This window comes from Camarhynchus parvulus, chromosome 2, assembly GCF_901933205.1.
Source record: "Camarhynchus parvulus chromosome 2, STF_HiC, whole genome shotgun sequence".
In the NCBI taxonomy this organism is placed as follows: Eukaryota; Metazoa; Chordata; class Aves; order Passeriformes; family Thraupidae; genus Camarhynchus; species Camarhynchus parvulus.
The window spans coordinates 147,659,033-147,684,460 of NC_044572.1; the positions used below are offsets into that span (position 1 = coordinate 147,659,033).

Sequence of the window (25,428 nt, forward strand, 5' to 3'; positions counted from 1 at the left end):
CACTTGAACCAAGTGCTTTCTTGATGCTTTTTAAAAAATACTTAATATCTATTTGTTGTTATAAGAAGTACACAGTGGACATATGCTCATTCTCTTCTTTCAAATAACATGATAATCTTCTTCTGCACCAGAAAAAAAAAAGGCCAAAAGCATAAAATTGATGTTCTGGAGATGTTCAGAAACCCCAAAATTCCAAGTTGCAGGGAGGAAGGCAGGCAGGGATGAAGCAGACAAAGCACAAAGTAAAAAAATAAACCTTGAGAAGTTAAATACATCTGCAGTATACAGAGTATACTGAGAATTTACAACATTTTATAAATACTGCTCCTCAAGTAGGTATCTGAGCAGCATTTATGTAAAGTAATCTGTTTTAAGTAATGCCAATCAGATTACAGCATTTATTGAGGTAAGAAACATCTGTCAGAAATTAAGGCTGTGGAACAGGAGCGTTGGTTCTTGCTGTGCAAGATGCATTTGCTGAAACACACTGATAGTATGTGTGTAGTAGTCTCTGTGTAAGCAATGATGATAACAGCTATCGAAGAAAAACCTAAAAAAGTATTTATTACAAAAAGAAGAATTCATAAGTTTTTACTAAGAATATGCAGCAGCACTGACCATTGTCCTTAGCACACATTCTAACCAGAAAAAAAGCTCAGACTACCCCAATAACAACAGACAGGCCAAGGTCAGCTAAGAAATGGCATTCTGCCCCAAGGAAAGTCAAGTTAAGACTTTTCTGCTATGACTATGATTTTGGTTGCTCAATTTCACCCTGCTTTTAAAGACTACTGATTATCAGCATCAGCTTTTGGAAAGCAAGAGTGGAAGAAAAAAATCAGAAGCACTTTTTTGATTCTATCAAGGCATTAAGTTTTTAAAATTTTCTTTGTGGTGCTGAGCCTGTCTCCTACTGATGTCACCTCCAAAAATCAAAAAGATCTGGGGAGGAAAGGGTTAAACAGCAGGGGTTTGTTTTTTACAATTGTGACACATATAAAAGCTTGTCTGATTTTTTCCACTCAAGCTTATCCAAACAAAAACAAAGATCAGGCCCATCAGACAAACCAGCAAACCTCGGCTTTCTCCATGGTCATGTCCAGAGCTGGAGCTCCTGGGGGTGTCCCAGAGATCTCATCAGCACAGAACTGACCCCAGTTTCTCCCTCAGTAAATGCCATCTTTAGGAACTCTCTGCTATTCAACTAGTTTGTTTTTTTTTCACAACAGTTAGTATCTCTATTCATCAAATTTGACCAAACTGGCTGGCAAGTTGGAGCATTGTTAGGAAGGAGAACAGGACAGATCCAAACAGGGAGTACTTGTCCAAGTTCCACTGCGCTGAGAAATCAAACTGGACTCAGGATTTGGAAACTGTGAAGAAAACAGACAGATTGGTACCAGGGCAGTGCTGGAGAGCAGAACAGGACTTTGCTTTTCAGCTCCTCTCCAGCAACACCTCAGCCACCAGATGAACAGAACAGCAACAGAGATCTCCTCCAAGGGAGAAAAGAGCAGCCCATTCACTTGTTAGAACAAAACCAAAGAGCTACAGCCCAGAGCACAGCCATGACATCAGCATAAGGGCTGGGGGCACTTCTGCTCTGGAGACAGGATGAGGGAGTGGGGAATGTTCAGCCTGGAGAAGGCTCCAGGGAGACCTTGGAGCCCCTTGCAGTGCCTGCAGAGGGACTTCTGGCAAGGACACATGGTGATAGGACAAGGAAGAATGGCTTTGAACTGAAAGAATGTGTGTTTAAATTAAGTATTAGGAAGATATTCTTCACTATGAGGATGGTGAGACACATCCAGAGAAATCATGGATGCCCCATCCCTGGAAGTGCTGAAGGCCGGGTTGGATGGAGCTTTGAGCAACCTGGTCTGGTGTAAGGTGACTGTGTGCATAACAGGGGGTGGGAAGTAGATGATCTTGAAGGTCCCTTCCAACCTCAGTTGTTCTGTGATGATGATGATGGTGATGCCTATTATTATTTTGGGTTCAATAACTCATAGTCTTAGCCACTTCATGGGCTACTGTTTATCACTCTAGTAATTTCTAGAAGCTGAAGAACAAACACACAGTGTTTTGAAGGAGATCTGCAAATTCCTGTAGGAGATGGAAGAAGAGTTCCTTGCATTCATCTAGCTGATAAAGAAAGTTTTCAAACAAAGTTTACCCTCAGAACAAGTGCAGGATTTTTTTGGTAAAGCCACAAATGCTTTCTACAATGACAACTGCAGCCCACAAAGCTGAGAGTGGCTGATGAATATTCTAAAAATTAAAACATGTTTATTGATCAAGTGACAGTCTTCTGCATCTGAATTAATTTACTTTTCCTAGTTAGTATCCAGAATTCCCCAAACATGCTGTCCAGACACTGTAACTGCCTGTAATCTTCATTCGTCTTCATTCCCTCAAGTTAGTTCTTTGTATGAGTTTTTTCTAAATATTCTGAGTATTCTTTGGGTATATGCATTATTTAAAAGTGGAAAATATTATCTACCTAAGTTTCCTCTTAGCCAAAGTCAAACAAACATCATCTTTGTTCACAGGAACTACTGAAAAATGGTGCATTGTAATTATAACAAATCCAAAATGACAACTCCTGACCTCTGCCTTACCCTAAACTCAGGTTTGCTATTTTGGAAATCTGCCTTGGATTACCTGCTAGCTAAATCTGTCATCCTTGCCCCCAGGCAGCCCCTTCTGCTCCACTCACACCTTCTCTAGCTCAGCTTCCTCGAGAACACCCTTTGCCAAAGGGCACAGAGGAGAACAGGGTGATGGGCTCCAGGACCTCCAAGGGTCTCTGCAGACTGAGAAGCTCTGTCATCATTATCCTGCCACCAGAGATGGTTTTTCTTATTTAACTCTGAGCATGCTGACAGGCAGAACTGAAAGAAAAATTATATTTTACTTTAAGCGTCAAAATCCAAGCCCAGTTTTTCAACAGAAATGGTTCAGCACATCTGAGAGGCAGCATCACCTCCATGAATTAATTTTAGACTTTGCAATTTGAGCAAACTCTAATTCCATGCTCCAGACTACATTAGGGCATTTTTCTCCTGAAGAAGAAAGATAGAGAGCACTTAGATAAACTCATTCTAGAATATAAACTGCTGAGGATCTCTGCTTAAGACATTCTTTTGGCAAAAAGCCAGTCCAATACTGAATTTATTGTTATATTTCTCCATTTGGTGAGCTTAATAGTAGGATAATCTTCGGTATTCCCAAAAAGTTTAGAGTTTTAAAACAAAAGTTTGTGACCTTCTGAAGCAAGATCACCTGCTTAGCTTTATGATCATCTGAGCTACATTTATAATAGTAGTTGTCAGAATTCACGGGTTTTATTTTCATATCTTAACCTATTGTAGTAGTGAGGTGGGGAGTAAGACAGATCAGGGTGTTGGGAGAGAGCAGGAGGAATTCAGTGTTAATGAGGTTTCCCACACCTCCCCTTCCCAAGGGATCCTGTGATGCTGTACAGCAGAGCAGGCAGCAGTGCAGCTATGCAGTTAATAAAACATGTTAAAGGGACACTAAGTTAACTTTAATTTTATTATTCCATAAATAAAGACTAGCCATTTTTTAAACCCATATGGGTTGTATTAGTTTTCAGGCATGAAAGTTGTAGCAGATTTTCCTGTGGGTGGACTAAGCTGCTCATCTTCTCCCACTTCCTTCCATTTACTTTTTGAAGACTTTACTGTAGAGAAGGATAAAGTCAATGCCATGAAAGATGAAAAAGGTTTAAAATTACTCCTTCCTTAGGACACTGATTCAAAATTCTGTTTCTTCTTGTTCTAGGCTATTTACAAAAAATCCACCCAACAAAATCATTTCTATCCTCAAGACATGTTTGAGAAGTTCATTCACTATTCCATTGCTTAAAGCTAAATCTGCTTCACAGACACCTGGAGACAAGAGGTGAAACAAAAGAGAAAAAGTGAATCTTACACAGGCTATTCCTTATTTTACTGCAGAATATAATTTGGTCTATGACAGATTCACTGTGCTTATCAGTTTGCATTATGTATCTTCAGCCTCCAGTGTGGGGTGACTGGAGAAGGAGTGAGACAAAGCAATCCAAATGGTCACCAGAACCTTCCTTGACCTTACAAACTTCCCTTTTTTATGGCAAAACCCTTCCATTTATGAGGTAAACACAGTAGAAGGTATCTGAAGGGGAAGGACCCCAGCCCTTTGATGCTGTTTAAAGGAATTGCATTTTATGAGGATTACTTTTGTTCAGTGGAGGAGATTCACAAGTGGATCAGTTGACCTTACAGATTCTTAAAATCCACCTTTATCAATTCAAGGGTAACCTAGAAATAATTAGCCACATCTTCTAAGAGGGATATAGGAAAATGAAGTTGCTTCTGGGTCAGCAAATCTCTTCAGTGTCTCACTGCATCTGCTGCTTTCTCTCTCATCCATCTAAGAAGCAATTAAACAAAAGAAAGTAAGAAAGCTGTGCAGCAACATAGGGTCAGTTATTTACCAGAAATGGTGTCACCTGGATGTGTCTTCCTTGTCCTGCTTCTCCTCCAGATGCCAAATACAAAGCTAAAACAACAGCTCATCAAACCCCTTTCAGTTGCAAACATCTTTTTAGGAAGAAGTTGAACCTGACTCCCAGTGTTACATAAACCACAGAAGTAACATCAGCAACTCCTCAGACTCCCAAGCTATTAAATGCAATTACAAACTGAATAAAACAGTAATCCATGACCTCACAATAATGCAGTATTTTTCCATCTATGTATGAAAACACACTGGTGGAACAGTTCATACTGTATTTCTTAGTGAAGGATGAGTATAGCATAAATCCTTTATATATAAACAAACTCTTATAGGCTAAAACAAAGACCTATTTAAGTTTAAAATTCCAGAGTCACAGAATAAACCAACAAGCCAATGCTGATACCCTACAAGTCTAAGAAAGCAGAAAATTAAAAATTAATTTTTAATTCTTACAGAACATCTTTTTAAAGTTTTATAACATGAACATTAATGCTGCTCTATTACTAAGCAAATTCAGTGCCTGAGCTATCAAGCAAATAAAAGCATATTTAAAAAAAAATAAGAAAATACTGCTAAATAGGCACAAATCCCCCTTTCCCTCTGCAATTAGCAAAATGTAGATTGAAAAATTCAAAAAAATAGTTTGATGCTTTGCTTTAGAGAACCTCTAGTAGAGGCCAGGTGTACCTGAGCCTCTAAGCCACAAAAAATTCAATTCCTATTCACTTTCATCAACCCCTCTTCCTATTTTGTACCAAGAAGGGATATTCACTTTTCAGGAACTTTCAGCTACATTGCTGCTTCATGAGACCAGCAATAAACTTCCAAGGAACAGCTCCTCAGGCAGTCATTTTATGCTGCTACAGGGAATCAAAGGTCATCCTCAGCTAACACAAAATCTTTTATTCAATGCAAAATCCACCACCTTAAATAGCCTCATTTGCTCCTCCAATTACACAAGACTGCACAGTTCTGCTGAACAAGTTCTGTTTACCTAGGAAAATGCCTGCAGAGTGGTGTCAAAGAGCTCAGAAACACAAGAACTTGTTGCTTCATCTTAAGAAAGGCTTCCAGAAGCTCAGCACCAAATGCAGCTCAAGTTATGGAGCTGTTACAGGATGGAGCAGCATTCAGTGTGTGAAAGGCAGCACATATCCACATATCCCCTCTCTGCATCCTTTCAGAGCTGGAAATTGATGAGCAGACCAATGCAACCTCTGCTCTGTAGTTCCAAACTCAGCTGAGCTTTAAGTGCAGTAATCTTTACCAAGGGACTTGACAACTTCAGCACAAAAGGCTTTGATGAAGCTGGAAACAGATGTGCAAGAATGCTGATATAAAAATGAAAATAGGCAAGGCCAAGATATACAAAACCAACTGATACAGCTGGGAAGATGTTTCTGGCACAGCCCTTCTTCAGATCTGAAGAAGGGATGTTAAATAAGTATCCTATATCTTCAGATGATAAACAAAAGATCAAAAAGCCAAAAAAGCTCCTTTCTGATGACAGCCTGAATTGACCTACTTTACCAAACATCACAGGGCCAGCACTGTCAGCATGTAACAGCATCTGACAGGGCCAAGAGCTCATCTCTTGCACAGTTCTGAGTTGCAGAGCACAGCTCCCAAAAACCTCTGGTACTGCTCTCCACAATCCCATTTGATGCATTTCAAGACTCAGCACTCAAGCTTTTAAATTAACATGAGACCGGAACAAGAAAATATCCATGCCTGCATAAACAGAGGAAGAATATAAACCTTGTCCTGCCACACAGACACGAACAAGAGATGTCATAAACTTAAACTAGCAGTAGCAAAGTTCAAGGACCCTGAAATAAATGTCTAATAAGAATTTTTAAATTGCAGAAGAAGATGTGAAACTGTCATCTTAATAGGTTAAATATCCTCAAGGAATGACTTAAGTCATGTTTACCTTGGGGTAGGAGAGAATTCCTTCACCCTTCAAGTTTTGAAATCATTAGACAAAGCCTGATCACTCTCCTTAAAATTTCTACTTAATACTCTACTTTTAGAAGCTCTATATAAAAAATCTCAGTAATTATGTTACTGATGTTTCCAGCAGCTCAGTGGTAATCACTACCTCTAACACCTCACTGGATCATTTGCCTCCCTCGCCCTTCTCTATTGCAAAGCCTCAAGTTTCAATAACACCTTTTACTCCACCTCTTGGAGGGCACATAGATGACCAGGGAACATTCAGTGCTGATCAATAAATTTTTTACTGGAACTAAAAACCTTAGTAGAAGTCTAACCTTTCTTTAGTACCATAAGTTGGAAGGGACCCACAAGGATCATCAAGTCCAACTCCTGGCCCAGCACAGGAACCCAGACAATCCCACCATGTGCCTGAGTGTTATCCAAACACTCCTGGACTGTCAGGAATGGTGCTGTGACCATTTCCCTGGGAAATCTGTTCCACTCCCCAACCACTCTCTGGGTTAAGAACCTTTTCCTAATATCCAACCTAAACCTCCCTTGACACAGTTTCAAGCCATTCCCTCAAGTCCTGGTCACTACAGAGAAGTGACCTGTAGTGGAGATCAGAGACACTAATTCAGCTGCTCTTCAAATCTATGAAAATTGGCTCCACTGAGATGTCTGAAGACAATGTGAACCACAACATAAAGTCTATTAATCCTGGAAATACAGTTCCAGTACTTCTCTGTATTAAGCTTTTCACAAAAAAGAGTCATCACAGATAATTCTCCTTGATTGTCATGGAAAAAAAAATCAATCCATGTGAAACCATTCCAGTAAGTCATCTAAATGGACAATAACTAGAAACTTCAAAGATCTTCTTAAAGGAATAATTAGTGCACAAAGATATAATCTGGAAAACATCTTTGTGCCAGAGTTAAACAATGTAAGAATTTCTTAAGAAGTTTCCCATCCATCTCAAGTGTAATTCCAGCCCACTAATGGAAGCACAGGCATTTAACAGCCCTCTTCTGTTATCCTGACCCTTCCTCAGAGTAAAGTCCTGAGGAAAAATGTACTTGCTACAAGAACAGACTTCGCTGTTGTTAAGTTTGACCCTTCCATATGAAAAGCTAAAGAACATTAGCTTTATACCTGACAAAAGAATTTTTGTAGTTTTTCATATTCAAACTAGTGGTCCCCAGAGAAAAGGCCTGCATGACACACCACAGCTATCATAAGGTGATGGGATATTTTCCTAAGTATGTTCTTATTTCAAATATTAAATTTAATATTTTCTTCTGAAAATAAAAAAGGGAAGGGGGGGAGCCATAGGTACCAATTTTTGTTCTTACTTCCTTTTCCCTGTCTTTGCTGTGCAAACAAAGCCAGCACAAACAAGTTATGAGCTAAGGGCACAAGGAGAGGGTTCAAACTATACATTAAAGATGTAAAAATAAACTTAAGGAAAGATCATATAATCCTTTATTTATGGTCATTTTAGGTGTAACTTACAACATAACAGTTGATTAAAGTTCACCATGCAATGTTTTTCCTCTTGGTTCACTGTAGTCAGTGATGTTCCTCTTCAAACAAGCTTGTGTGTATTTTGGGAGAAGATCCCAAGCCACTCCCAGCCCAGGTCTTGCAGAACAAAACACACACTAATAACTAACATTTTGTATAAGCCAACTACACAAGATCCAGCTTGATATTGACATTTTTTCTTTCAGTCACACTGTTATCCCCACCCTTCCTTTACTCCATAGCTGTTGCTGTGAAGACCCTGGGTAGTAACACACTCCAACACTACAGCAAGGGGTTACAGAAATTCACAGAAGCTGCACTTTCTGTGGAACAGTTGTATAAAAACAGTCAATGCATTGTGAGCATCAGCAGAACACACTAAGGAACACATATTTAGGAACCATGATTTTTGGACTCTTCAGTTTGCCAAATTTCATCTTTAAGTAATTCTGCACCAGAACAAGACAGTTTGAGTGAGTGCCACTGAAGGTTCTGTGCTGTAAAGGAGCAGCAGAAGCTCATTCCCAGTATCCTGATGCCCTGATTATAGCACACTGCTCTCCATGTGCCAGGCTGGCTCTGTTCTTGGATTTGTTTTTTCTCCTGTAAAAGAAGATAGATGAATTCTCCAATCACTCTTAGCAGATACGCATCCTCTACCTTGCCTATACAAAAACTTTTACAAACCAAAAAAACCTGCTATGACAAAAGTAAAAAACAATCCTGAAACCCCTAACTACTTATCAAAAACCCTTTAAAAATAATTTTAAAATGTGCAACCACTCAATGTCTCATTTTTGTAACTTTGAAAGAATCCAGACAAAATTTGAATTCAGGTCTCCAAGTGCATCATTAGAATAACCTTTGCCAACATCCCTCCAGCTGTTTCTGCACAACCACCAGCAGCCAGTTTGCCAGCAAGAACATCCAGGTGGCTGTACAGAGTGCAGTGAAATTTCCTCACTCAGGGAATGCCTCAGCCTCAGCTGAGTGTGAACTGCCAGGTCCTGGATATCCACCTGCACTTAATGGCACAGGACCCACAAGGAACCACTTTTGCTCTGTTTTCCTTTGACACCAAAACAGGTAAACATCTTCTCAGAGTACATAAGCATCCTGTTCCAAGCAAAACATTACTACAAGTTATTTATTTTTTGACAGCATGTAGTACAGAGCTCCAAGTTCCTCTGCAATTCCTCTGATATTGTACCAACAAAAATCTGTAGTTCACATTCAATAGTTTCTGTCCAAGGTGTCCCTTCAACCCCACAAAAAAATAAACCCCTAAGAATTGTCAAGGTTTTCTTCTTTTATAGTTTGTCCAAAAGCTCTATAACTTGCCTTGTTTTTCTCTTTTTTTTTAAGAAGAATGCCAACTGTAAGTACATTTAAAATAAAGCACTGAATGATCCCCACTCCTTGCACCCTTAACTACACAAGACAAATTCACAAATTCACCACCTCTCAGCTGGAAGATTGACAAATCTCTCCCTGGTAAACCTGGCTGAGGACTGTCACCAGGTGCCCACACGACACTGAGGCTCAAGTTTCTTCATCCTCAACGAGAAAATAAATATAATCTTATTATTTCTAAAACAAACTTTCCAAACTAGGAATAAAATCACATCACTATCTAAAAGAATGACGAGTATGTACAGCTGACTTCATTCAAAGCTGAAGTGCAAAACTGTAATTCAGGATACTTCAGGTTATCCACGGTGGAGCAACCACACCTTTTTCTGCCACTTGCAAAGAACAATTTTCCCTAGGAAAAGTATCCTTATGCCTCCAAACAGCATAATTCCTAAAGATGTAATTTGAAATATCAGTTTCTAAGGAAGCAGATAAAAATTTCCAATTTATTCTAAATGAGAAATTAATTAAAACAAAGAAAAATATCTTAGATATTATACGTTCAAGTGGTACATTTGCATATGATGCACCCTTGATTGTTGGAATTCTTCCACTTTGAGATGACTGCCCAGGAATAAGGGCAAGAACAATCCTCACAGCAGTATGGATATCTCCAAAACCATGGGAGCCAGAACTACAGGAAATGATAGGGGAATGTGCTGAACTGCTGATTTTTTGTTTATTTTAAAGTGTCAGACTTTATTGATCCAGCTTGTTAAGATTCATAGGGACACAGAACCTGAAGGACCTTTCATGTCATCAAACCTTACTCCCTGCCTCCTTATGCAATCATCTCATAGTCCCATTAAGTGCCCAATATATCAAATTTCACTTTCTTTGAGCATAAAATCAGTCTAGAGCAGATACCAGGGGTGCCACATCATTCCCAATAAACTTGTCCTGATTTTTATTTTTTTTAAATACATCCTCTCAATTCTCTATATTGAAACTTCTTTTCTTTTACCCCCTCTCCTCCTTTTTCCTCTATCCCTATACACAATCCCAGAAAAACAATGTTCTGCAGCCAGGGCAAGTTTCTTAACTATAAATCATTTCACAGACTGCCCTGGCAAATGGGGGAGGATCCTGACAGCTGGAAGAAAGCAAATGGAACTTGAAGAGGGGAGGGTCTGGATGACTAAGGCTGGTCATCCTTACCTCCATCACTGACAAAGTGATGGAAGTAACAACACTGGAGGCCATTTCTAAACAAATGAAGACAAAAAGGTGATTAGAAATAGTCAGCAAGGATTTATGAAAGGGAAAACATGCCTGATGAACTTCTTTGATTAAAATACCAGCTTGAAGAAGATGTTGAGTTGTCATTTCTCTTAATTTCAGCAAGACTTTCAACACTGTCTCCCATGACAGCACCATAATACACAAGCTGATGAAGTTATGGACTGAAAAAATGGACAGAGAGATGGCCTGGAAACTGTCTGGACTGTCAGGCTCAAATTTCTAAAGGAAAACCACTACAATTTAGCTAACTTGCAGTTTCTTGAGGTGTTTAATGTATCTCATCACCTCAGTATTAACACACAGGTCAGCCTCACTAATAAAAATGTTTTTCTTCCCAAATCTTGCTGTTGCTCTTGCCCTGTGTGGGCAATTAGCTATAAAGATGGGAATGCAGGGAAAAGGGCAGTGTCAAAAGCACAGCCAAAACAAGCCAAGAAAGTTTCACTGGAAAAGTTGGCAAATACACAGATTTCATGTCAAGGTCTAAGCTGCCACCTCCCCAAGCCTTCAACACAAAAACATGAGACGCTCAACAGTGACAGTTTACAAAAGAGAAATACATTGCTTTTCCTAGTATCAGAGGTATAGAACAATGGGAAAATGCATTTCATGAGGTATAGATGATTAACTTTTTAAAACTACTCAACAAAATTCTAAAATAGTAAGAGTCAATGCACAAATAACAAGAGAAACTTCTTCCAAGTGACATTTAAGCTTTGTCAGTAATAACCTCATCCAGTAGTAATAGCAGTTTCGTGATAGAGAATTTGGAAATCTAGCAGTAGCACCTGTCTTGCTGGTAGTGAAAAGAATTCAAGCTACAGGACATATCTGCATCAAAAGAAAAGTCCTCTCAGATTTTCACAGCTGTACAGGGCATGCAGGCAGCTATTCTAACTTGACAACACTAATACTTCATAAACTGTTTTCAGTTCCATACTCATCATACAAATAAAATCATTACAAATCTATGAAAACTAAGTTTACTGTTGTTTAAAAACCAGAATTTTTAGTAACATTTGCAAAGATTCACCAAAAAAAAAAAATCCTGATTGTCAAAGGGATTACTGAAAGTACAGCTTTTAGAGAAGAAGTACAGGTTTCCTTCTGCAATCCCTTCAGCATCATGCTAGGGATTCTAAAGTGAGAGGAACTGTTCAGTGTTCAGTCTCAGTGCAGCTTGTATTTAATTCTTACTTAAAACTGAAGTGACAAATCAAAAAGCCACTATTTTGTACTTTTTTTGCTTCTGCCTACATAGTTGGTTACCTTTTCCCCCCCTTTAAGCAGGGATATTAACAACAGTTCTCTGCTCATGCTACTGAGTTTATTCTCAGCTGCATGAATAATCGTTGCATAATTTATTACCCTCTGTAATACATGTGAACATTTATTTTAAGAATTCTGCATAACCTCAATTCTGTCAATTCTTGCCTACTGCAACTCTGGCAATACCTCAACTGATTTTTAATTTTCTGTCTTTTAACATCATAGGAAGAACCCAACCCTTTGGGGCTTTGGAAATTCTGGTTGCTGTATTTAAGTTCATCACCCAGGCAGGTGTAGGTTTAGGATAAGGAAGATCTTTTGCACAGCACAACATTAAACACCCCATCTCCTGCCCAGTGGGTAAGAGGAGGGGGAAGCAGGAGGTTGTTCCAGGCTGTGGAAAGTGCCAGGAGATGAATCTGATTTCCTTAAGTGGATCATGAGCAGGCCCTGTGTAAGCAGCAAGGCCAAACACACCAAGAGACTGAATGAGGACATGCCTTTAATTCAGAAACATCTTTAGGTTGAGCTGAAATTGTGTAACTTTTTTTTTTTTTCTGTCCTAAATGAGGATGAGGACTTGGAAGTAAAAATAGTTACAAAACCATTTAATATTTCAAGAGAACAATGAATGTGCAAACAGTGCTTACCTAAATTGTACATTATACAGCAAAAAGTGAGCACAAACCCATCAGACTTAAAACATGCTGCATATCTGAAATAAGACCTAAGCAAAAGATGTGTATTTCCTATTAATTCTTTGATACATTATGTTAGAAGCCAGCAAGATTTTATTCGACTCACCAGATATTATCTGGAGGAGTCATAGAGAACAAACAACTATACCTGAGGTTCAATTTTGGCATAATATTTTATTGAATTTTATACCAAAAATCCATTATATGTTTGTTTCCTATATCTGTCTTTATTTTCCTCTAGTTCTTTGAGACAGTTTCTTGCTTCCTTATTATTTCTTCATTCTGGTAATGAAGACATATTTGCACTGCAGGATCAGGAACAAAGGACCAGCTCTTAGGAAAAGTCACCTACATCAGACAGATGCTAGAGCTGTTTTAAATTCAGAGTGAGGCAAAATCCAGGAGGGATTGCTTTTAATCCCAACAGTGTCAACAGAGAAAATTTAACTGCATTTACCAGAGGAAACCAGTCTTTCATGCCCCCAGGCATGCTGTGAACACACTTTTGTTGCAAGAGAACTTCATTTATAGACAGAAGAACTGTGTGCTCTATCCGCCTTCAAAATTATAATATTTTAGCAAATTGTTCTCCAAACCCCTCCTGGTTGACATTCCAAAAATTCTCTATGCTCATCTCCATAGCCTCAATTACAAGGCAGTAAAAACCCAAGTTACCCATGAACTTCAAGCAGTGATAGAGATTAATTCAGGATAACTCTCCTGAGTAATGATTTAACTAACGACCTCATCAACTAATGCATTCTCCTGCACAGAAACAATCCTTCCTTACAAGATTTCACTATGAAATAAGTGTTCTGGATGACCTTGATATACCTACCACTGCCTATATCAAATTTATGGATAATCCAACCTCAAACTAGACACTACAATAAAGACACCACCTGAAGTAGTCTCCTTACTGCAAAATCTTCAAACACTGCAAAAGCCCCTCCCCCCCCTTATTATGATGACAATTTAGAGCACTGAAACCAGGTGACAAAAGTGAGAACATTTCTAGTGACATCTATTGTCCACTGCTGAAAGCGGCACTCAGGAGAAAAAAGTTCTCTAAAACCCTAAATAAGCAAATACCAATATTTATTGCAAAGATGAGTTTTGATGATTTAAACTTCCCATCTGAATGCAGAACCTCATCTTTATTCAACTATATTATATCTTTTATCCAGGCTGCTTTTCCAATTTATCACATTTCTTTTGAATTTTAATCACATCATCCAGTGCGCTGGTAACTCTTTTTGTGTTGCTGGCAGATAAAGACAAATCAAGTCCATTTCCATGGTCATTAATAAAAATACTGTAATACCACAGGACAATACAGACCTCTGTGAGACTCCAGCCTCCCCTTCTGACAATATTTCAAGCATATTTTCAAAACAAGTTTCCTCAGTTCCCTTACCAGGAGGTGCTGCCAAATCTCTGCTACAGGTAAGCCATGGTGTGTCGTTTTTATATCCTCTCTAAAGTCCTCTTGCCATGGGAAAAGCTCATCCTTTGAAAATCCTGGGAAAACTTCTGCCCTCTATCAGTACTTGCAAGACACAGTTAAGGAGTACAATTAGGACACTCCCACACACAGACTCAAATTGAAAAGAATAATCTCATTGTGACTCAGATTCACACCAGCCAAACTCTTCAAGTCCCAAATATAAACTCAGAAAAAGTTTCATCACACATCCTTGTCCTTGAAGTTGCAGAAAAAAACGTAACAATAATCCTTATTTTCCTGTCAGCCTGACCTAAACACCAGGTATTTATTTTTCTAATATTTTCCACAAGTGCCTGCTTCACAACCACTCTCAGCATTCAAAATCATTTTAAAGATGTCATCCTTAAAAGAAGACATCCACATTTAAACTTCGCTGCTTCAAGAAAACGTGGCTTTTTTGCAGAAGAGCTGCTCTGAAGTTTTGTGGAAAAGACTACAACATATCAGTTATCAAGCTTTTAACTGAAATTGCCATTTGATTCCAACAGGAAAGAGCAGCTACCTTCACAGCAGGTGTTAATACCAGCAAGAACAAATGAAAGAATGAATATATAACCAAAATCACCAAGGCAGAGGGTAAGGATAAAAGGCAGCAGGCCTAACAGCAAATATCCAATCCCTTGATCAATCAGGAGTAAAAGTGCACTTCAGTCAGATTCCAGAATTCACATTACAAACAGGGAACAGATGGACAAATTCCATCTGCCATGGATCAGGAGACATCCTCACTCTGAGCTCTGCATCACCACTCCAGCCCGCAGCACAAATGAATGCATGAATTTTAAAACTTTGTTAAAGGCCAAATGTAACAAACAATAAACAAAAATGCTATTTTAAAAAATCAGACCAGCAGGGTTGGGGTTTTTTTTTCTTGGTGGGGTCCATGGTTTTGGGGGGTTTTGTTGTCTATTTTTAGGTTTAGGGTTGGTTTTTTAAAATTTTTTAAACACCACTGACAGAAGAGTCCAATAGAGCAGCTCAGCCACAAGTCACCTGTGTCGCCAAGTGAACACTGTGTCACCTTCCCCACTATGACCTGGGGAGATTCCTTCCCCCCATAAACCCCCAGGCCCATTTTCCTGCACTCTGCCCCTCTGAACCACCACTAAAACCATTTGTGGCTGCTCCTAATCTGCGCCCCTGCCAGCTGGATCCCATGTTCTGCTGAGTAGCTTTAAGCATTAACTATCTCACACACATATTTAACAACTGCCTATAAATACACCTCAGCTACCTCCTCCCCTTGTCAAAATACACCACTTAAAATGGGAAAAAAATCTGTACCTCATCAGGTTTTGTTTTGACCTCAGATCCCCACATGATTAAGTACCATGACAGTGCCAGTAAGAACCAATATTCTGATTATATAAAAGCATGACTGTATCATAAGCAAGCCCTTAAAAGCTGCCTGCTGTCACATCAAGACATAATTGAAAAAAGAGAACTTACCTGCTGGCAAGGGAAGTCTTGAAATATCTGTAACAATAAAGAAATACATTTAGAAACAGAAGAAAAAAATAGCTCTACAACTGCAGTGACCTCATAATTTTTCTGCAAGGCCATACTTGTTTAATAAAGCACATTATCTGAAGCAATTTGCTGGCTGCTATGAATGCCACATGCAAATCAAAAGCATTTTCCTTGTCTCACCCTGTTCATTAACAGGATTATGCTTTGCTCACCTAACTGAAGGACAAAGATTATACTGAAGGCAATGAGTGTAATTACTGCAGTAGAATACAGGTCACAACACACAAATGAAGTGTTACATACAAAATTCACCATCACCTACAGAACTTCGGGGCTCAAAGTGTCAGGGATAGTCTTTGCAAATGAAGACGATTCTATAGAATGTTTTCTTTATTCTCAAATCTTCAGAGAAGAAGTAGTCAAGTTTCCAGCAGATAAGCATAGAACACAAGAAATAATATTAAAAGAAAGGACACTGATTTTTGTCACCAAGGCACATTAGACACAGTTGCTGAACCTTTTTATAGTAAATGCTAAGGCTGTTTTGAGCTGCAAACAATAACCACTGTCTCAGAGTCTAAACAGAATATATAAAAATTATACACTAAAAAATAGCCATTATATTAAACTGTAAGTCCTTATATTGTTCCTGCCTGCTTTTCTATTGTCATCTCAGTACACATCATCATGACTGGGACCTGAAGTGCCCATCAGAGCCCAGAAGAGAAACTAGAACCCACAAAGAACTAGAAAGTAATAATTACTCAAGTCTGTAAGGACATGGACTGGGGACACACATCACAGGGCATCACAGGGTTAATGAAAACTGAAATAAATACAAGGGGGGAGGGGGTTGAAAAAGGGCAAACAGTAAAATAAATGAGAGAAAAACTGAACTAAACCTAAGAAAAAGGTCTGCACAGTTACTTGGTTAAAGGAAACAGCAAAGTTGAATAATAAATTGTCACAGCGGGTACAAAATCCACATGGAAACTGAACTTTAACCACAGGTGTAGCATCTGAAACAGATGCAGAGATTATAGGGGCAGATGGTCACTGCTCTGCTACCTATTAGAAGAAATAATGAGGCTTAATAAATTTATTAGCCCTGCTTTCACCAACAGATTGTTACAATTCATGTCTGTGGCCAGAAAACATGATGAAACTTGAATAACAAAGAATTACACCTAAAATTTAAAGGCAGCCCACAAAAAATTTAAAAAATTAACTGCACTACTCTGAGGAGATGATGAAACAGCAACACAGAAAGCTGAAATGCACTTAAAGTGGGAAATCAAAGGCAAACAGGACACCACAAAAACCCCAGAGAAAATAGTGAATGCCTTAGTCTGATAAAATTTATATAATTATCAATTTATATAATTTTTATAAAGATAGTAAATTGCATTTAAAAGATGCTCATCATGCTTTTTGCTTAGGAACAAAACCATCTTAACATGGAAGATACGCCTTGAGACAGGTGATACAGCCAAGGAGACACAAGAACTGCAGGAAGCAAAAAACCCAACAGCTCCTGCACAGAATCCAAATCAGCACATAGGAATGGAGCTTTCCTCCAGCAGAAAGAGATTTGCAGTGACAATTAATTTGGAAAGTTACATGAAGATAAATGTTGCATCATTTTTTGTTTGTGTATGCTTAATTGTTTCCATGCTCTTTTTTTTAATGAAGTCATAGAAAAATTCCTGCTTGCCACTAGGTTATAGAATACAACTGTAGCCACATGAGTAAAGCATTTAAAACTGTGAATTAGAAAATACCAGTTTTGATTTTAATTTTTCTACAGTGACAGAAACATATGTTTAAATTCCATTTTTAATTAACAACTATTGAAATATTTAAGTTACTACAAACACTTTAAAGTACATTAAAATCTTTTAATTTTTGTGTATTGGGGATGTTTTATCACAGCATTTATTACTTTTGAAGCAGACTCTTCGGTTAGATGTGCCTAGACAGCAGATGTCAGGAAAATAATGACAAACATAACCCCCAGAAAAATATGTTATTACTGTTATTATATACACACAGGCAGAAAACAATCACATCTCAGAATTTAAACAGGGAAAGGCTCTGCAGCTAAGACACACACAGAGATTTTTAACTTGAAGACTTGATCATATCCCAGTGTTTGTCCCCAACACCTGAGCTGCTGTTTCTGCTGTCACCTCTCCAGCGCTCACACAGATCCTGTTACTGCACCAGGACCTTCCCAAATGGGCACTGACACCATCAGCACTGCTGCTATATTTAAGTCAAACACTGAAGATTTCTTACTTCCATGTTCCACTGCAAATTAGTCCCACAAGTGCATTAACAGAAGAGATGCTGCACCCCTGGGACAACTTTACTGAACAGCTTCCTGCAACTGCACCTTCTTGTATTACAATGTAGTGCAAGAGACTGATTTCTACCATTAATTGACATACATTAGATCTAAAAACAAGCTGGACAGAAGAAATTGAAGCCTGAAGGTTGTATCAGTATACTCCAAAGTGCATATGTGCATTTAGCATGTTACTTGTGTGGTATTACTCAATTATTTCCATTAAGCACAAAGTCCTCTACAGGCTGATGTATCTTAATTTTAGCAAACACCAGCCACAGAAATGTCAATTCATAAATGAAATAAATATATCACAATTCCAAAGATAACAGTAACAGTTCCATTCCTTTGTGTATCCAGACACCACAACAACAAGTGAAATAAATGCTCATTACCTTCACGTGTTCCTGTAAGTGTGGAGTCACTTTAGGAACTTTCTCACCATTGAGTTTGCCCCATCTCTCCAGCTCACTCCTGTATTTTCTGGCTTGAAACCTCTTAGCTTTATTCACAAATACGGTTTTTCATTTAACATCTAACACTGAAAAAAGATGAGTGGATTCTGCCCACACTTTACAAACTTCCTCCATAGAGAGGCAAACTGAGAATACACATTCAGGTAGCCACTCATTTCAGGTTGCATTTACAAACTTGCCTCCCCTGCTGTGTAGAAATTCCCCCTTTCTGAAGCACATTACAGCATTTCAATCTCTAGGGAGAAGAAATTCAACCAGTGCTGAGATTTGAAGAGGAAAAAACCCAAACTTAGGGTTTTAATCTGGTTTGGGACTAAAATGAGAGGCTTGAGAGCATTCTGGAGAGCTGTCCTTTTGGGAAGGATTCCCTCACATCAGGGAGGCCTGGACTGACTTATCTCCTACAACTCAGTTTCTGAGTGCTTGGAGTGCTGTCACACAAACCACATTTACAGCAGTTGTACAACAGGAACCAATCTTACTTTTTTATCTGCTCCAAAGTAGTTCTTCAAAGTGAAATCTAAAATGAATCATGTTTCAAGTGCTGCTGCTCCTACTGATCCTTTCAAGGGATCACTCATGTTCTGCATTTATATTCTTAAGTATCTTCCTGTGCTACTTGGTAGGGAGCAAACTGCCAGTTTGAACAGGCAGAAAGAAAAATTACTTTCACATCATATTTTTTATCATACCCAAACTTGAACATACTTTGTAAAAGCTAACAAGTTCTCAGAGAAAACTGATTTTCATCCCATGTAGATATTGGGAGGATGGAGCAGATGGCCTCAAGAGCTCCTTTCCAAGCAAGGTTTCTGTAATATCCGACACAGATGATTGTAGCAGATCAGGAACAAGCTGAAATTACATTAGAGGTGCTACAAAATAAGAAAGTTCCTCAGCCAAAGAACACTTGCCAAGTTAATCAATTATGTACATGAATTCATCAAGGAACAGAAAGGACAGTATTTTAAAGAAAGAATACTATCATTGCTTCTGTATGCACTGAGATGGCTTTGGGCACTATAGTCCCCAAATAGGCTTCATGGATCCCAGCACCAATAGTTTTTTCTGATTTATGGATGCCCTGAGGACCAGATCTCTCCACTGCTGTATTTGCTTTTATAAAACAGCATTTTACATTGCAGTTTCAATGAATGTTTTCTTAAAAATGGAGCTGCAACTTTAAATCCTCCTTCCAAGAGTAACATCTAATCATCAAAAACAGGAATGTTCTGTGGGCTTCCTATTCCTGCCTCAAGGTAAAACCAGAATATGGCTCAGTGCACAACTCCAGAGGCTCAGACTCTGCCCCATTTGCAGCACTGATCTCTTTCCAGAGCTGTGGTAAGCAGCAGACCACAAGAAATTTAATCCTGTTCTCCTGCAGCAGGAGCTGGCTGACTCCAGCCTAACAGCATTCCCTTGAAATTAATTCAGATTTCAATTCACAAACCAATCTCTCTTTCCAGGGAAAAGTGGAGGCTCGCAGCACACAAGGAACCACAGACCACAGTCTCCAAGAAGCCAAGCAGCACATGTCACTGGACAACAATCCTTGCAACTAGATGAGGAATATCACATAAAATGCCATTTTCCTATTGAGTAATGGTATCAAAATAATTTAGGAATACAGATGCATATTCAGCTTTTAGCCTTTGTGTGGCTGGTCCTCATTGATGTTGTCTTAGAGGCTGGATCCAACCACCTGGAAGTCTCCCTTCCTATATTCTCTGGCAGGTTTAAAAGGGTGTTCCTCTGGTCTTTAATGAAATTGAGATCTTGCCATCTATGTAAAAATATTTTTATTTTTTTAAAGAGCAAATAAGTAAACACAAAACACAAGACATTGTTCAAAAAAAAAAAGCTTTGTAAAATTACATTTGTTGAGAAACTCAAGGATTTATCCATGACCATCTGATCTACTGAACAAAGACCTTGAAGACACAATGAATTCATCCTGACAGCACACCTATTAAGGAAAAGCGATTAAAAAGTTTTACAGTATGATTAAAAGGTTGTATAAACCACCAGTTGCATTGTTCCACATATGTATTTTTTCCCCTTCATCATCAAAAGTGCATCTCATTTGTAACCTACATCTAACCTACTTCCAATTTAGCAACCTGCAGGGCTGAATGCTAACAACAACCTTTTATTCTATCATTTCACATTAAGGCAGTTTTTTCGGGCAATTTTCAATGCAACTCAATAAAATTCTTTCATTTACTAGCTATGTAGAATGAAAGACAGAAGTACCTCACCACATAGGACAATTTTTCCTAAACATTTTATTATACTTGCAAGTCTTTAAATGCTCCAGCTGTTTTGGTTTTCAGTACAGCCCCATTTTGCAAACACCAATACCTGATACAGTATTCAAATGTCAATCCTAACAGCACTAAAACCACCATTTGCTTACTTAGATTAGAGGTTTTTTTTCCCTATTGACATATTTATTGCATTTGCCTTAGGCACAGCAGCAGCTGAATATCCAGCTTATCTGCAAATCTTCATCTGTTACCCTGGGGAGAGATGGAGGGGGCACAGTTATAGGACAGACACCTCCACCCACTAAACCTGGCAGCAGTTCTTTTGTGCTTTAGCCAGATCAGAAGAAATTCAGCATACAAAACCACACCACTTATGTTTACAGCCCTACTTCACAGGAGATCCACGTTGCACTGAAGTCCCTTATTATCTTGGTTTAAATCTTTGCTTCAGCTGTGAGTACCAGCAGTAATGATTTAATGCTCTCATTTCTGTCTGCTGAAAAGGTTAACGAGCAAGCAGCCGACAATGAACCGCTGTGACACCCTGCAACGTGCACAGCCTGTGCTGTGCCTTTGAGAAGTTCTCTTTAACCACTCACTAGTTCCAAGGCAAGCTGCTGCCTCTGAAACACAAAAGCCACACAAAATTTAGCAAGGAAAAATGAGAGAACCAACTGAAACACTGCACAGAACATGAAGGGTTTTCTCAAATTAAGCGTTTGGTTGATAAAACAGGTACAAGGCAATCTATGGTGTGATGATCACCACATCTGACATACCTCAAGTGCCTTTAAATATGCAAAAGCTTTGTGGTGTTACACCAGTACAGCAGCTGATTCATCCCATATCTCAGGAACACCTTCAGTTCATATCTGCTTCCATAATTCCTCCATTTGTTGTCAGTTTACTGTCACATTTCTGTCACTACCCCACTCTTCCGTATGTACCTGCTTTCCTCTTCCTATTTGAAAACAAAATTGGTATTGGCTCTCCTTAGCTTACAGCATCTACACCAAAAAAATCATTAAACAGTTTCAAATCTCAATTTCCCCTCTCCTACTGGTACTTCTCCAAAATAATTTTGCTTGTGCTTCTTTTAAATACTAGATTTTGAAATTGAAAAAATACAAACCCTGATTAAGACCATCAGAATAATCCACCTGTGTTTTCTGCCATCTCAGCTGAACTCTACCCTGAACTCTGTATGCACCTTAACACTTCAAATTCATTTACACCACATCACTGAGCATGACCACCAAGTTATCTATGCAGCCACCGGGAGCCAAATTTTCAACCAGGCACACTGAACAGTGGGATATTAAATGAAAAGGTTCTGGTGGAAGTTACATTTAAGGAGATTAAGAAGAGCAAGAGAAATCACTCAGTCATTACTCAGGGCAGGTGGGATCAATCTCATTACATACTGAGTTACAGAACATGCAGTATCTAAGCAACTCAGATAAAGATTTTAGTCTCAGTATCTACACAAGTACTATATGCACCTTTTGCCTATGGGGAAGAGACATTTGGATAGAGAAGAGGATGGAGTAGTTCCCCAATAATTGGTTTTATTCAGCATCACAAAGTGGGTACGTGAACTCTGCAAGTCTGCAGGTCATATTAAGCTCTCATGGGTCAGCAAAAGTCGTATCAATGGGGGGAAAAAGCCAACAAGGATTTCACAAAATTAAGCAAGTTGCTAAGACAGCAGCTGCACTTCAACACAGGGCTGTGATGTAATGCATCTGGGGAAAAACTTCTGAGCAATACCTCCTTAACCAAGTAACATTGCACTTTCTCCAGTTCCAACTGCGGGAGGAAGGCTGAGTCACTGTTTTCTCTGAAATCATCAGCTCCAACTGGAGTAGCTGGCCAAAGGCAATAAAACATTGTGTCTCATTAGGAAGGGCACTGAAAACATGGCATTTAAACCTATTACTGTGCAAAACAAAAAAGCATCAACATATGTTGTGTCCAGTTGTGGTCTCTGCACCAGAAGGAGGCAGAGACGTCTAGAGCTGGGCAGCTGAAGGGATTGAGGGATGGAGCAGCTGCCAAGGAAGGCCAGATTACCAAATCTGGGCCCCCCTCAGCAGGGAGGACATGAGGCTCAGGGTGAACATGATCACAGCACAAGTGACGGGGGGTAGGGGAAGAAAGGAAAAAAGCAAATCAATGCAGAGCCACGATTCAACAAATTCTGCCGATCTGAGCATTAGGGAACATTTGAGGAAATTACTGGAGATTAGGTTCAAACCAGTAAGAGTGCCTTCCCCACAGCAGGCACTGAGGTCCCTGCAATTCCTGTGAGAGAAAAGGGTGCAGAGAGGTGCCACCAGCCACTGGGCCAGGCATGCAAACTCCATGTAAAAAACATTTTCTGCTGCCATCAAAGGCCAGGGCTGCACTGGGCAGCCCTTGCTCTCATTTAGCAGCATCTCCTCTATCAGCAACACTGTGGCCAGTGATTGTCCCCTCATGCTGGGCACTGGGGAGGCCACACCTCAAATCCTGAGCTCAGATTTGGGCCTCTCATGACAAGACAGACACTGGAGCATGTCCAGAGGAGGGAACAGAGCACAAGTCTGATCAGGAGCAGCTGAGGGAGCTGTGGGGCTCAGCCTGGAGAAACGGAGGCTCAGAGGGGATCTCCTCTCTCTCTCCAGCTCCCTGACAGAAGGTTGGAGGCAGGTGGGGGTCAGTCTCTTTCCCAGTAACAAATAGGACAAGGGGAAATGGCCTCAAGTTGTGTCAGGGGAGGTTTAGCACGGTTAGGAAAAACTCTTTCACAAAAAGGGGAGTCAAACACTGGAAGAGGCTGCTGGGACACAGTTGAGTGGTGGCCTTGGCACTGTTGGGTTAACAGCTGAAACTACCCATTTTAAAGGGCTTTTCACACTAAAATGATTTTGTGATTCTCATGGTCTTAAACTCCCTGTCATGGCTCTGTGAAGTCACGAGCTTAAACATCACCTATAAGAACACCTAGTCAATCAAAAGTACTGTTCTAAGAATGTCAGCCACACTACAGGAATATTCTTATCTTTTAATGGTTTATCACAAAAGGAGATGTGTTTAAACAAGCCCAGGAAGCTTTAAAAGCATTTAGGATGTTTAAGGAGGGACATGTGTGTGCTGGCAGTAGTTCAGATTTATCAGGAATATCTCCAGCACGATGATCTGTGATCACATAATCCTGATGGAAATATTGTGACATTTTATGAACATAACAATTCAGGCCCTCAGGCAGGCTTAGGGAAAGCTGTAGACATGTATTCTATACGTGTGTAGCTACCCCCTATTTGTACTACAGAGTGCTTGTTCTTCCAAGTGATAGCTTTAGTGGATGTTTTTCTTTCAAGAAACATTGTCTTGACATTGCTTGCTATGATTGAAGCTCCCTTGTCATTTTCCGTGAAGGACTTGTGACACACAATGTGCCACCACAAGTCACCCACGTCTTCAAAAGGTGACAGGATTGTGTAGTTCCTGCACGGAAATACAAATTAGCTCTACATGTCAGTGAAGGCTGGTTTGTGCTTCGGTATGACAGGAACTTAGCACAGAGCACGGAGGTGTTCCAGAATGTAAAATAAATGTGATTCCAGGTACAGAAATGAGCTGTGCCAAGGGCACAACCAGAAGGGGAGAGAATGAGGAGGAATTACTTCAGGCAAAATATTCAAAAGCTCAAAACAGAGCTGCACATCCCAGACCACAATGTAAGAGAAAACTGTTTTCTTGACTGTTTTTTTAGAGGGGGTCAAGTGGGAGTTTGGTTTTGGTTTTAAAACAGTAACTAGTTAGAAGAATTTAGACTAACAGATTAATGACGTTACAAAAAAACCACCCAAAGCTCCTTTTCCAGAATATTAGAACAGTATTTTGCAAGTTTGGGGTGGTTTTTTTGTTAAAACACGAATTCTTAGAAAGTTGGGCGAGTCACTTCCTTTCATGTTTCACCACTGTAAAATTATGCTGTTTCCATGGTTCTGGCCCACACATGGATTCCATTGTTACAGCAGTTTTTCAGGAGCTGGAATGAAAATTTTAAATTTTTCTTATTTGAAGTTACAGATGGGGGAAAGAAGGTTGAAGATAATCAATGCAGCCAGCACAGAGTGGGGAGAAAATATTTAAGAGTTTTCCAGTAAAGAACACACACAAAGTAGTTTGTCAAAAGTCTAACAGAAGATTATCAGCTTTGCACACACATTGTTCTTACCTAAAACAAACAAACAAAAAAACCCCAAAACAACAACAACCAAGGAAAAAAAACCAAAAAACAAAACCAAAACAAAACAACAACAACAAAACCAAAAAAACAAAAAATAACCCCACACCACCAAAAAAAGGGAGGGGAAGGGTCTTAACACTTCCAACACTTCTTAGGCACTGACACAGTGCCTAAGAAATAACATGTTTTATTGCTCACAATGGGATTACTCCAAAGTATTCAGAGCGAGTTTGACAGCAGCTGTACAAGTTTTGCTCTGTACACAAACCTGCCTCAAGAAATAAGATGAAATTTATTTGTAATGAGAATACCAGGGTTTTCTTAGCCCAACTGTGACACCCTGGATGGAGAAAGAATTTGCTTCAGCTGGAGCTTGTTCTCAAAGTCAAGCACAACATCCCTTCACAACAAATGGGCATTTACAGCCAGAGTTACAGAGGCTGAAATCAGTTCTGCAGTGAAGGCATGACAGTTTTAGATCTTAACCATGTACAAAATAAGAGAATTAAG

General features: G+C 39.3%; 1 protein-coding gene across 2 annotated transcripts in view; it reads right to left on the bottom strand.

The window, feature by feature from the left end:
• The window catches only part of PTK2 (protein tyrosine kinase 2), a 188,217-nt gene that overhangs the window by 132,322 nt on the left and 30,467 nt on the right, over positions 1-25,428 (bottom strand). For both annotated transcript variants that reach the window (XM_030968624.1, XM_030968634.1), the window contains exon 3: positions 15,568-15,594. The gene's annotated coding sequence lies outside the window, so the exon portion shown is untranslated. The remainder of the gene's footprint in view (positions 1-15,567; positions 15,595-25,428) is intronic.